Here is a 13,986-nt window from a genome sequence, read left to right as displayed (position 1 = left end):
GTATAAAATCATGAGTGGATAGATTGGGTTGATGCATTGAGTCTCTTGTCAATAATAGGTGAATCAAGGACCAGATGCCATAGGTTTAAGATGAAGGGGAAAATATTTAGTAGGAATCTGAGGGGTAACTTTTACACACAAAGGATGGTGGGTGTATGGAACAAGTTAGAGGAGGTAGTTGAGGCAGGGACTATCCCAACACTTAAGAAACAGTTAGAAAGGTACATGCATAGGACAGGTTTGGACTGATATGGATCAAATGTGGGCAGTGCTCCGCTCTATGATCTTTGGGCAGGTGGGACTAGTGTAGCTGGGACACGTTGGCCGGTGTGGGTAAATTGGGCCAAAGGGCCTGTATCCATATCCTTATCACATAAATTGGCATCACTGCAAGATTGTTCCAGTATAGTTTAGATTATGAATACTATTGTTCAGTATCATTATTGTTCCAATGCAGTTTTGATTACAGGTAACATTGCCTGTCTCTGTGTAGGATGGAACTGCAGATGTTGACTCAACGAGTCAGACAACATCTCTGGAGAAAAGGAATAGGAATAGACCCTTCTTCAGACTGGATTGCATGTCTCCGATTGCTCCCTGTTTCTTTGACAGTTGCGCCTACTACATTACTCAGTCTCTCAAAGTGCTGGAGTAAAACTTAATGGGTCAGGCAGCATCTCTGGAGGACATGAATAGGCGATGTTTCGGCTCATGGTCCTTTTTCAGATTTATCCATGTCCTCCAGAGGTGTGGCGTGAGTTACTCCAGTACTTTATGTTCCATGTAAGGTTCCAGCATCTGCAGTTCCTTTCACTCCATTGCTCCTTATGTCTCAATTAGAGTCATACAGCATGGAAACAGGCCCTCCATAAAACTTGCCCATGCCGACCAACATGTCCCATCTATGCTAGTGTAGCGGTGCCTGCTGGCGCATGCAGTTATCGAACCCGGCGTTCGGAAGCCATGGTCACGTGACTCGGGAGGGGCTGCTAGTTTTCGGGCGGTTTTGCTTTCACACGGCAGTTGAGTGTTGACCACCGTTGTGGCCAGACGTGTTGTAAGATCCTGTGAGCTAAGAAGCTATTTTGAAAATAAAATAAGTTACAAAACTTAGTTGTTATTCTTTCGACCGCCAAATTGGTAACCCCCACCTGTCTAGTCGTCGTTAGACAAGCAAAAGATCATGCAGGAGGACTACGTTCCCGCAGAATCGGCCGGCACGAGGCAGGGCTCACCGGGCTTCAAACTTCCATCGTTTTGGCCCGATCAACCTCAGGTGTGGTTCGCCCACGTTGAGGCACAGTTTCACCTGCACTGCTTTATTGTGGCTGACACTCTGTATTTCCATGTGGTAGGAGCTCTACCACAGGACTTGCCTTCCATCAGGGACCCGCCGACGATCGCCAAGTATGAAGGGCTGAAGGCCCTCCTGCTCCACACCTTCGGTCTCAGTCACAGAGACAGGGCAGCGAAGATTCTACATATGGACAGCGTCGGCGATCGGCAGCCATCCACCATCATGGCAAAGATGTTAGCCCTGATGGACGGGCACCGCCCATGTCTGCTCTTCGAACAGGCGTTCCTGGAGCAGATGCCCGATGAAGTTGGCCTGATGCTCGCCGGAGCTGATTTCAGCGACCCCCAGCACCTCGCGGAGAGAGCAGACGAATTGTGGGCCCACAGACGGCGGGATGTTTGTGCCTTCACCCGCTCCCCTGTCACGGCGCGGGTGCAACCGAGACGACATTGGGAGGAAGAGGAAGTCCAGCCCAGCGCCAAAGAGGCATCGCCGCTTCCAGTGGTTTACATCAGATGTCATTGGTGCTACTACCATCAGCGCTACGACACCGAAGCCCGAAGATGCCGGAGCCCCTGCTCGTATCAGGGAAATGCCTCGGCCGATCGTCCATAGAGGCGAACGCGATCGGCCCAAACGAACGCCTCTACGTCCGTGATCGCCATTCCGGCCACCGTTTTCTGCTGGACTCCGGTGCCATTGTCAACATCCTGTCGCCGAGTGCCCGAGATACTTGCGTCGGTAAGGTAGGACACGTCCTCTCGGTCGTCAACGGGAGCGACATTCGCACTTACGGTACGCGGATCCTGGACTTAAACTTCGACTCCCACCCGTATAGGTGGAAGTTCACCGTTGCTGACGTCGCCCAACCGATATTGGGGGCCGAATTCTTGCGTGCGTTCTCCTTGTTAGTCGATATGCGAGGTGGAAGCATGGTTCCTGTGTCGGACCTGTGCCCTGCTAAGCCACGTAATCCATCCACGCCCCTACAAGGTAGCTGAGATCCAGCGACTTTTCACAGCCCTGCTCGCTGAATTCCCTGGGTTGCTCATGCCCAGGTTTGATGGGGCCGCGCCCCGTCATGGCGTGGTCCACCACATTCCCATCGAGGGCCCACCGGTTCATGTCCGCGCGCGCCTCCTCCCGCCCGATAAACCGCGCATAGCACGAGACGAGTTCCAGCTTATGGAGGACATGGGGATTGTCCGGCGCTCGGATAGCCCTTGGGCTTCCCCGTTACACATGGTGCCCAAAGCAGTGATTACACGTGTCTTAGCGTCGTAACCACGGCAGATCAGTACCCAGTCCCGAACAAACAGGATTTCTCGGCTCATCTGGAGGGCGATATCTTCTTCTCGAAGGTCGACCTCATTCGCGGGTATAATCAAATTCCGGTCCATCCCAACAACGTCCCTAAGACGGCCACCATCACCCCTTTCGGCCTTTTCGAATGGCTAAGAACGCCTTGTGGCCTGAGGAACACCGCCCAGGTGTTCCAAAGGCTAATGGATCAGGTCAGTCGGGGTTTCATATTCATCTACCTCGATGATATTCTGGTGGCCAGCAGCTCGCAGCTCGCAGGCAGAGCACGTCAGGCACCTCCGCCTGCTCTTCGAACGACTGCGCAAACACGGGTTGGTGATCAACCCTGCGAAGTGGCAGTTTGGATTGCGTTCCATTTCCTTTTTGGGTCACAGCGTTACCTGCCACGGCGCACAGCCGCTGCCCAAGAAGGTCGACGTTATCCATCGTTTGGAGGCGTCGGAGTTTCGACACCATCCACAGCCTAGCTCACCTCTGCCCTGGTCGTGGCCAAGTTCATCTGGCACGGGTTACGGAAGCAGGTCGCAGCATGGGCCCGCACTTGTATCCCGTCAGACTTCCAAGGTACAGAGGCATGTGCACCCGCCCATGCAGGATTTTGCTGTTCCAGACGGCAGGTTCTTGCACATCCATGTCGACCTGGCGGGTCCCTTGCCGTGTTCACGCGGGGCCACTCACCTACTGACTATCGTGGACAGGTTTACCAGGTAGGTGGAGGCGATACCGTTAACGGATACCTCTGCTGAGGCTTGTGCCCGCGCTATTGTCTTACATTGGATCGCTTGTTTCAGGGTTCCTTCCGCTATCACTACTGATCGAGGGGCCCAGTTCACGTCCTCTCTGTGGTGTGGTATGGTGCAGCTGTACGGTGCGAAGCTGCACCAGACCACCACGTATCATCCAGAGTCCAGCGGTTTGGTTGAGCGTTTCCACGGGCACCTCAAGTCGGCTTTGAAACCTCGGATCACCGGCCCCAATTGGGTCGACCAGTTGCCTTGGGTTCTCCTAGGCATCAGAACCATGCCTAATAATAATATAATAATAATAATAACTTTATTTATAAAGCACTTTAAACAACTGCAGTTGCCACAAAGTGCTGTACATGAGAACTCATGGACAAGAAGTTATTACAAACCATTAAAAACCATAAAACAAAGGACTGTAAAACAGTAAAAATTAAAAGACATTAAAAGCACTAAAAACAGGAGCAATGTCTCAGCCAGTGTCGAAAGCCAGAGAATAAAAATGAGTTTTTAGGGTGGATTTGAAGATGGACAGTGAGGGGGCCTGTCTGATGTGCAACGGCAAGGTGTTCCAGAGTGCCGGAGCAGCAACAGAAAAGGCTCTATCCCCTCTGAGCTTCCGCTTAGACCTTGGTACCTCAAGGAGCAGCTGATCAGCTGACCTGAGGCACCGGGCAGGAGTGTATGGGTGGAGCAGCTCAGAGAGGTAAAGCGGGGCGAGCCCATTGAACGATTTAAAAACAAATAAAAAATGTTTTAAATGAACTCGAAAGTGCACTGGGAGCCAGTGAAGGGAGGCCAGAATTGGCGTAATGTGCTCCCTCTTTCGAGTTCCGGTTAAGAGACGAGCGGCAGCATTTTGAACCAGCTGGAGACTAGCCAATGAAGCTCGAGCGACTCCAGTGTAGAGTGCGTTACAGTAATCCAGCCTAGATGTAATAAAGGCATGGATTACTGTTTCAAAATGCTGCCGCTCGAGAATGGGCTTCACCTTTGCCAGCTTCCTTAGGTGAAAGAAGCTGGACTTAACCACCGCGCCTATTTGTTTATCTAGTTTAAAATCACCGTCCATCCTAAAACCCAGGTTTAAAACTGTTGGCTTTACGGACAATGCCAGTGGACCCAAGTCAACAAAGGGAGGTCCACGGCAGCCATTGGGGCCAAACAAAATTACCTCTGTCTTTTTTTCATTGTCCCAAAAAGTTTAAGGCCATCCAGAACTTAATGTCCTCAAGACAAGACAGAAGTGATTTTAGAGAATAGTCGTCTTCCTTCCTGAGTGGCATATATAACTGGCTATCATCTGCGTAAAAGTGAAAGGAGATGACATGCCTTCTTAAAATTGAGCCCAGAGGGAGTAGGTATAGAGAGAAGAGCAGGGGCCCTAAAATTGAGCCCTGTGGAACCCCATATGCCAAGGGAGCGGAGGAGGATTCAAAGCCAGCAAGGCTTACACGCATGGTTCTGTCTGCCAGATAGGACCTGCACCATCCCAGGGCACTGCCACAGATGCCCACTTGGTGCTGTAATCGGGAAATTAAAATTCCATGGTCCACTGTATCAAAGGCGGCAGATAGGTCCAGCATGACAAGAACCACATAATTACCGGAGTCGTTTGCCAGGAGGATGTCGTTAAAAACCCTTAGCAGAGCTGACTCTGTGCTATGCATAGCTTTGAATCCAGACTGGAAAACCTCCCGAATATTGTACTCGTCCAGGAAGAGTTTCAGCTGAGCATAAACTACTTTCTCCATGATTTTAGAGATAAATGGCAGCTTGGAGATCGGCCTAAAATTTGCCAGAACAGTTTGATCCAGGCTAGGTTTCTTAAGTAGTGGTTGCACTACTGCATGTTTAAAACATGAGACAACACCAGAACACAAGCTACTGTTTATGATGGCGAGAACTGACTGCCCTTTACTCGGGAAAACCTCTTTAAAAAGAAGAGGAGGGACAGCACCACAAGGGGACCTGAAGCCTCCTCAGCCGAGCTGGTTTACGGCTCGGTTTTGTGGGTACCTGGGGATTTTCTGCCCGTCCCCCGGGATCAGGAGGTTCCGGCTTCGGCAGTGTTAGCTGACCTTCGCGAGCGGGCGCGCGCTTTGGTCCCGGTTCCCACTTCCCGACACGGGTCGTCCGCTGTGCATGTGCCTACTATGTTACGGGATTGTGCTTATGTTTTCCTTCGTAGGGATGCTCACCGCTCGCCATTACAGCAGGTGTACGAAGGACTGTACAAGGTGTTAGAGACTGGTACCTCGACGTTCACATTGGACATGGGTGGCAAGGAGGAGTACATCTCCATCAGCCGCCTTAAGCCAGCACACGTCGACGAGGATAGCCTGGTGGCGGTCGCCACTCCGCGGCGTAGAGGACGTCCGCCGGCCGTTTTGCACCTGTTACCCCCAGTTATGTTTCTCCGGTCCCCTCTGTTATGTCCGTCCCTCGTTCGCGTTTGTTGCGCCCCTCTGGTTCTGTTTTGCCGGCCCCTACTGTTACGCCCGCACCGCGAACATGGACTACACGTTCCGGTCAAACTGTTCGGTTACCCGTGCGTTTCCGTACAGTGGATTCTGGGGGAGGGGGGTGTGTACCGCCGCCTGCTGGAGCACGCAGGTATCGAACCCGGCGTTCTGAAACCGCAGTCACGTGACTCGGGAGGGGCTGCTAGTTTTCGCGCGGCAGTTGAGTGTTGACCACCGTTGTGGCCAGACGTGTTGTAAGAACCTGTGAGCTAAGAAGCTATTTTGAGAATAAAATAAGTTACAAAACTTAGTTGTCGTTCTTGCGACCGCCAAACTAGTTCCATCTGCCTGCGTTTGGCCCAAATTCCTCTAAACCTTTGCTATTCACGTACCTGTCCAAATGTTTTTTTAAATGTTGTGATGATACCTGCCTCAACTACCTCTTCTGGCAACTCATTCCATATAAGTCATTCCAAATAGTTAATAATGCCTTACTTTTGATGAAATTCAGCGAGCAAACGCGATAATTCCCGATATTTTGGATCTTAAAATCTCCACGGCAAATGTCAGCTGTTCACTTCCGCTGCTTTCTACCTTCAGTTCCCTCTTGTAATTACCTTACTTTCTATCTTTATTTTTGCCTGAAAATTTAGGTCGCTGTGCTTCACGGTCACCCCGACTAGCACAGAAAATTTCAGCTCAAAAATCGGCCGTTTTCCATGTTTTCAACGGGTGGGAAAGTGCGTGTTTCCCCATTCACTAACATGTACTGAAGTGACATATGTCCTCCAGTTAAAATTTTCGGTCACGTGAGGGGGGATCTACGCTCATTTGACATTTGGTGAAATCACCCTATACCCACCATCCTGTATGAAAAAAGTAACCCTTTCAAGTTCCTATTAAATCTTTCCCTCCTCTCCGTACACCTATGTCCTCTGGCTCTTGATGTCCCTCCTCTGGGACCATATTCTGTTGTGCTGCTGCAAGTAAGAATTTCATTCTTCTGTCTAAGACAGATGACAATAAAACACTCTTGATTCGGTGCATTTACCCGATGTATTCCTCTCATTATTGCTTAGTCCCTGTTCGCTCTCCCTCTCTGTGCGGTCCCATTGCAGAGCCAGCTGTAGGTTGCACCAGTCTGTGTGGGTGTCTCTGTATATGTGTATCCTGTACTGCTTGGCCGGGCACTGGGTTTGCAGTGGAGCAGCGGCGCTGGGTTTGCAGTGGAGCAGCAGCGCTGGGCGGACTCTGGTGGATGAGGAAGCGGAAGTGTTGCAGCCTCGGCCCAATCTGCTTTGGCTGCCACGTTGGTGAAGACGTGGACTTGTGGGACCGGCGGCGCTGCGTCGCCTGGACGATCCGCGGCACCGACAACACACTGAGCCCGAGGTGAGGTGAGCCTGGATCCTGGAGCCCGGGGCCCGTGCAGCTTGCAGCGGCTCGGCTCTGCTCTGCCGTCGCGTTGGGTCTCAGCAGCCGCTTGAATCGCTGAGGCGGAGGGAAGGAGAGATATAGAGGCGAGGCGGACTTGCCGGGCCGTGGGCTGCACCGGAGGCTTTGCATTTAATCCAGTTACATTGCATCGGCCTTGTTCTCCCAGATCAGCTTTTTTTTTTTAACCTCTGCCCGTTTAAGTTCTTCATTACTCTGCTTCCCTTCACCGGATCCAACTTTACCTGCGCTGCAACCCGGCTCTCCTCCCTATCTCTGGCTGCAGTGTTTCAGGTGTCGGGTAGTCTGTGTATGTACAGTATTATCAGCGGGTTACTCACTGTATACAGTCTGTCACCGCCACTGCTGCTGTCTGCCTGCAATGTTTGTTGCCCTCTCGGGTGTTTCATCCATATCTGGTCCAGGGCTTCACTTTTGGTGGGTCAATTCTCTTCGTTCTGGGATGTATTGTTTGCCAAATCTTCCCTGTTTTCAGGATGCTGTTTATTTCCCACTGGGTGGGTCTTGTTTTCATGTTTGATCGTAAAGACTTGACATTGCAGCACTGCATTGAAGTGGCTCACTGAATTTCGCGTTCCAGTCCTGGACCAAGGGTTTAAAACTGCTGACAAGCAAAAATATGAGGAATTGATGAATCACGAGGAGAGTCTGCATTTGTGAGGATTGAAGGCGCAAAGGTGGAAGGAAGCACTGAATCTTGATCCTGGTACCTTTCTTCACTGGTACAAGCTTGTGGCACTGCCTTTGTCAGTTATCACCCATGGTAGCTAACGCCCAGTTGACTGCTCACTTTAAAGATTTTGGCACAAAATCTAGACTGGCACTGGACTGCAGTAGTAAAGGTTTGGTTAAAGTAATTCTTTGGATAAAGCATTAAAATGGGCTGTTGGATGCAAATAATCTTGTGGCACCTTATTCGAAAGAGTAGCAGGTAGTTTTTTTTAATTGATTTTCTGGCCAAAAAATATATCTCAGCCATCAGAATACATAGTCAGTGAATTGCAAATGATACTTACATTGATGGTATAGTGGGTAGTGAAGAAGGTTATCTAAGAATACAATGTGATCAAGATCAACTGAGTCAACAGGCTGGGGAATGGCCTATGGAGTTTAATTCAGTTAAATTGCATTTTGGTTAGACAAATCTGGGCAGGAAGTGCACAGTAAATGGTAGGTTCTTGGGCAGCGGTGTAAAACAGAGAGAACTTTGGGTGAAGGTACTTTAGTTCAATGCAAGTGCTGACAGAGGGTGGTGAAGAAGGCATTTGGCATTCATCAGTCAGGACATTGAGTACAGGAATTAAGATGTCATGGTACAGCTGTACAAGATGTTGATAAGGCCACATTTGAAGTACTCTTACAATTTAGTCACTCTGCTATACGAAAGATCTCATTAACCTGAAACGGTGCAAAATAATTTATGAAGATGTTACCAGGTCTGGAAGGTTTGAACGTGAGTAGAGGCTGCATAAACTGGGTCTTTTTCCTTGGAGCCGAGGAATGTGAGGTGTGACCTTATGGAGGTTCATAAAATCACAAGAGTCATGCATGAGATGAAATGCTCAAGTTCTTTCCCCAGAGTAGGAGAGTTTAAAACTAGAGGGAATAAACTTAAGGTCAGAGGGGAAAGATTTAAAAGCGACCTGATGGTCAACTCTTTCACGCAGAGGTGGTGCGTATATATAACTTCATGTATCTCACTATTCTACACCAAGATGAATTAACCAAATTATCAAATTAACAAATTTAGGCGATTATCATGGAAGCCATATGTTCAGTCTTAATATTTTCTTAAAATACAAGGTGACATGGGGAGGTGGAACTGGGCGTAGTGGTGAAGACAGAATATAACTTTAATGAACAATATTGGAGAAAGAATGCTTTTTGATCTGTCATGGTTGATCTAGACTATATATGTATTTAACATTTATGATGTGAGGTTTTCCACTTTGGCGGAAAAAACAAGGGGGCGTATTATTATCTCAATGGGGTTAGGTTGGGTAAGGGGGAGGTGTAGCGAGACCTGGGCGTCCTTGCACACCGGTCACTGAAAGTTGGCTTACAGGTACAGCAGGCAGTGAAGAAAGCTAGTGGAATGTTGGCCACACAACAAGAGGATTTCAGTATAGGAGTAAAGAGGTTCTTCTGCAGTTGTATAGGGCTCTGGTAAGACCACATCTGGAGTATTGTGTACAGTTTTGGTCTCCTAATTTGAGGAAGGACATCCTTGTGGTTGAGGCAGTGCAGCGTAGGTTCACGAGATTGATCCCTCCTGGGATGGTGGGACTGTCATATGAGGAAAGATTGAAAAGACTAGGTTGGTATTCACTGGAGTTTAGAAGGATGAGGGGAGATCTTAAGATATGAAAAGACTAGGTTGGTATTCAGAACAGGGGCCACAGTCTTAGAATAGAGGTCATTTAAAACTGAGGTGGGAGAGTTGAATTTGTGGAATTCCCTGCCACAGACGGCAGAAACATATGGAGCTTAGATAAAAGGAATCAAGGTATATGGGGAGAAGGACGGATTATTGATTGGGGACGATCAGCTATGCAGCTCGAAAAATGGCTTTCTCCTGCACCATTTTCTATGTTTCTATATTGGAACAGGCAAGTGGTTGAAGCGGGTACTTTTTCCATGACTGTAGAAATGGTTTGGCTGGCTGTGATATTGTAGGACTGGCAGGTATATGAGACTAACAAAAATATCGGCATGGATGTGTTGGGATCAACACCTAGTCACCTCACCTGGTGCTCTGCTCAGTACATACATAAATATGTCAAATGATTTGCTGCATTTGTTGTGCCTTGATTAATACAAACTGTGTGAAGCTGGTTAAGGTGCATTTACCTGTCACATTGGAACGTGCAAGTCAGGGGTGAAGGGTCATGGAGAGGTTATGATGGAGTGCAATGCACTCCGAGGCGTGATGACATGGTAGGATGGTGTGCGGTTGGTTGTACTGTTAATTTGCACGTAAGCTTTTTCTGCAGTTGGTATAAAATACCACTGTAAAGTATGAGAAGTGTGAAGGAGAATATTTCTAGCATTTTCTCTATATCTCCCACCTTTGCAATGTCAAGATGCAGCTTGATTGGGCTATGTTTAGATCACATTTGGAGTATTGGTGGCCCCACTACAGGAAGTATATGGAGGCTTTGGAGAGGGTGCCAGAATGTTGCCTAGATTAGAGGGTATTAGCTACCGGGAGAGATTGTACGGCTTGGATTGTTTTCTATGGAATGCCAGAGGTTACGGTCAGACCTGAGAGAAGTATATAAGATGTGCGGGCTAACTTTTTTTACATAGAAAGCTTGGAAAGCACTGTCAGGGTTGGTGGTTGAGGCAGATATGATAGTGGCATTTAAGAGGCATTTGGATAGGTATATACAGGGATTGGAGGGATTTGGATTATGCACATGTATTAAGATGTCTTGGCATCATGTTGGCATCATGTTCTTGGCACAGAAACTAGGTGCAGGAGGAGGCCTTTACAGCCATTCATTGTGTCTGTCGTCCCCAATTGTGCTTCTCCCCAAATTGTAGAGCTCTATCAACTCTCTTTGCTGTTCTAATGTTTATGGAACTTGGTGTGGATTCTAGAAAACTATGTAGGTGCAGGATACAAAAAAATAGGGCCATTCGTATTGGACCCTTGGAGCCAGCACAGCCATTCATTGTGATCATGGCTGATCGTCCCCAATCAATAACCCGTGCCTGCCTTCTCCCCATATCCCTTGATTCCACTAGCCCCCAGAGCTCTATCTAACTCTCTTTGCTGTTCTAATGTTTATGGAGACTTGGTGTGGATTCTTGGACAAACTATGTGAAGAGCGAATCGCCTCAAAAAGGGAATACAAAAAAATCTCATGGAAAAAGGCCCGTAAGCCCAAGCAGCCACAGAGAGAACGTACAAACCCCGTACAGATGGCACCAGCAGTCAGGATCAAACCCGGGTCTCTGGCGCTGTAAGGCAGCAACTCCATTGCTGTGTCGCCATGCTGCTGTTTGGAGCTGAATCTTTCAAAACAGTTTCTATTTAACGTCTGTGATGGATTTTGATCAAGGTGTGATTCCATTTCTTCAGTATCGGTGTGCATTCACAATGAACACTGCTTGTCAAGTTTGTCACAGGCAGCCAGCATGCAAACATGTACAATAAAACAAACATAATCTGGCATCTAATCGTTAGCCCAGAGGGTGAGCCGGGGTTGCAGAATGCAAGTGGGTTTGTGCAGTTTGAGTCGGGAGTATGGAGTATGATGGTTCTGGACCGTAGACAACTGAAACTACAGCTGGGGTCTGGAACATCAGGGATGATGAGCATGGGTATATTTGTGGCAGGAGCACTTCATATCTCTTGCTTCCTTGAAACTGGCCAGGTTCATTGGAAAATGTATTACACCACAGTGTAATGTGTAAAATTAAACTGAAATTAAAAAGTATTTGGGAATTATTAGCATTAACATGCAGTAATGTGGAAAATCTGTTCCTGGCCAGTTCATCTGGCACTGTCGGAGTCCCAAAGGGTGTAGTTACGTTACAGGGCTTATGACGACCACAATAGTTGCAAAATGAAGTCACGTACCTTAGCTGTCTCAAGGAGTTGACAACTCCGGGACATATGACAATAAAACACTCTTGACTTGACTCTTGAACCATGTCCGACTAACAGCACTGTGCCACCTGACTGTAGATTTCAGAGTCAAGAATACTTTTTGAAATATTAGTTCCCTAAGAACTTAAAAAATGTTGATTGATGTGCAAAATCTTGTCAACACAAGAGACTGCAGATAGAAACATTGAAATTAGGTGCAGGAAAAGGTGTTGGAGTTGGCAGGAGTACTCAGAGTAGGTGTGCAGGAGTAGGGGAAGGAGGAGGAGGGGGGAGGGGGGGGGGGGGAGGAGAAATGAATCTGATGTAGGATCTCAGCGTAAAATATCGACTATTCCTTTACCCTCCCTAGATGTTGCAAAATGTGTAAGTTGGCTTGTTTTATTAGTGAATTTTAAATGGATAAATGAACTTTATGGATAATATTTTTGGTGGTGCAGGTATATATTAGTTTAGCAGTCATGGAAAATTATGCATACATTTATCTCATGTGCGCACAGAATCTCCCCCCCCCCCCCCCCCCCCCCCCCCCCCCCCCCCCACCTCCCCCCCCCCCCCCCCCCCAGAAGGAATCAAAAACTCCACTAACACCTTTCTCTCACCACCCCAGTCACCTTGCTCCTTCAGACCCTGGCTCCCAAATTTGGAGCTACTCATCCCCCCACCACAGCTATATTGTTTGGATTAAACGTGGATGTATTTCTGGCTGCTGAAAAACTGCACGTCCCTGCAGGCAGAATTTCTCTTTGAATAGGGACCCCCTAAACCCCCTTGTACCGTTGATGCTCTCCCACCTGTCATTGTATCAGTATCTCCTGGATTTTACACCCCTCTCCTTTCCACGCCTTCCATATGCTGTTGTCTCGGCCATTTCACTTCTAACCTTTGCAACTTTCTCCAGCCACTTGCCAGCCATCTCCCCTCAGCTGTATCCACCTATCACTTGCCAGGTTTTGCCCGCCCATCCCTCTCTTTACCAGCTTTCTCTCCCCAACCCCCCTCCTACTTCAGCAGTGGAAGAAGAGTACCAAACAAAAACATTGACTGTAGCATTCCCTCCACAAATGCAACCTGACTTGCTGAATTCCTCCAGTACTTCGTCCCACCAGATCTGTGCTGACTTTCATTGGGGATGATGTGAAGGAAGCTTCTTATTGTGTTACTGTATTAGAAGGAATATGACAACCTAGAAATGTTGGATTTAAAAATAGAAATGCCGGAAATAATTAGGTGAGGCAGCATCTGTGAAAAGACAAGCAGTTAATGCCTCAAATGGATTACCTTGCCACACCAATTAGGGCCGGAAACCTACTTCAGTCTGACGTCACCTGTCCATGTTCTCCAGAGACGCTGCTGAGTTACTGCAGCACTTTTGGCTTTTTTTGTAAACCAGCATCTGCAGTTCCTTGTATCCATACAAATTAAAAAAGGGTTAGACAAAACATATTTTAAAAGGGGTTGAGGCAGCTCCATCCTCTCACTAATTTATATTAGCTATCTCCCCTTTATACTGAAAAACCAAACTGCTGAGCAGTCTGAATAAAGGTCCTGACCAAATGAGAGTTAGATTTAGCTCTTGGGGCTAAAGGAATCAAGGGATATGGGGAAAAAGCAGGGATTGGGTACCGATTTTGGATGATCAGCCATGATCATAACGAATGGTGGTGCTGGCTCGAAGGTGCCAAATGGCCTACTCCTGTTTTTCTCTGTTTCTCTTAAAACCGAGATGAGAAGAACTTTTTTCACACAGAGAGTGGTGAATCTCTGGAACTCTCTGCCACAGAGGGTAGTTGAGGCCAGTTCATTGGCTATATTTAAGAGGGAGTTAGATGTGGCCCTTGTGGCTAAGGGGATCAGGGGATATGGAGAGAAGGCAGGTACGGGATACTGAGTTGGATGATCAGCCATGATCATATTGAATGGCGGTGCAGGCTCGAAGGGCCGAATGGCCTACTCCTGCACCTAATTTCTATGTTTCTATGTTTCTATGACCCAAAACATCATCTGTCTATTTCCCTCCACCGATGCTTCCTGACCCACTGAGTTCTTTTAGCAAATGAAGACACAAAGTGCTGGAGTAACTCAGAG

At 48.0% G+C, this 13,986-nt stretch overlaps 1 protein-coding gene across 8 annotated transcripts in view; it reads left to right on the top strand.

Annotated features, from left to right (window-relative positions):
• The first annotated feature begins 7,089 nt into the window (after positions 1-7,089).
• sec31a (SEC31 homolog A, COPII coat complex component) overlaps positions 7,090-13,986 on the top strand; it is a 95,660-nt gene continuing 88,763 nt past the window's right edge. For 5 of the 8 annotated variants that reach the window (XM_055639344.1, XM_055639354.1, XM_055639363.1 and 2 more), the window contains exon 1: positions 7,090-7,220. The gene's annotated coding sequence lies outside the window, so the exon portion shown is untranslated. Of the gene's footprint in view, positions 7,226-13,986 lie in introns of all 8 variants that reach the window. The other 3 variants (XM_055639328.1, XM_055639313.1, XM_055639320.1) reach the window with 3 other exon arrangements.

The sequence above is a fragment of the Leucoraja erinacea genome, chromosome 1 (assembly GCF_028641065.1).
Source record: "Leucoraja erinacea ecotype New England chromosome 1, Leri_hhj_1, whole genome shotgun sequence".
NCBI classification, from domain to species: domain Eukaryota; kingdom Metazoa; phylum Chordata; class Chondrichthyes; order Rajiformes; family Rajidae; genus Leucoraja; species Leucoraja erinaceus.
Note: the sequence above shows the minus strand (reverse complement) of the source record. Positions and strands in the feature narration are given on the sequence as shown.